The following is a 632-nucleotide window of genomic DNA, read 5'->3' on the forward strand; positions in this document are numbered from 1 at the left end:
AGTGCTGGGGTTACAGGCATGAGCCACTGCATCAGGCCCTATATGAATCTAAGTATCAGTTTATCAAGTTTCCTAAAAGAAGCTGCTGAAATTTATAATGGAATTGGTTTGAATATATAGAGTACTTTAAAGAGAATGGACATATTTACAAAGTTATATAATGCCATTCATGAACATAATTCCTCTCTACATTTATTCATAACATCTTGTTTATTTACTTATTTTTTTTTTTGGCTAATTCCTAGGTACTTTATGATTATTGTTGCCACTGAAATAGTATCCTATTATTTCTATTGCAGAGAAAGACATTGAACTTGGTATGAATCTTGTATTTACAGCTTTGATGAATGCTAAATTATAATATTGATCTCTTATGTTGCCTATTTAAATGCAAATACAAATAATGACAGTTTCTCTCTTTTTTTTCCCCAGTCCTTATACTTTGTCTTCCCTTTTATTGATTTGGCCATGTTGTCAGTCTGCATTTGATATTAACTGCGGTAGTGGGCATTTTTATCTTATTTGTGCTTCAGAGTCTAAAGTTGCTCCATTAAAAGTGATGTTTACTGTGTATTTTATGCTAGTTTTTTTTTTTTTTGAGTTGGAGTCTCACTGTGTTGCCCAGACTGGAG

This window comes from Carlito syrichta, unplaced genomic scaffold (assembly GCF_000164805.1).
Source record: "Carlito syrichta isolate Samal-C Ts95f unplaced genomic scaffold, Tarsius_syrichta-2.0.1 Scaffold314795, whole genome shotgun sequence".
Lineage (NCBI taxonomy): Eukaryota > Metazoa > Chordata > Mammalia > Primates > Tarsiidae > Carlito > Carlito syrichta.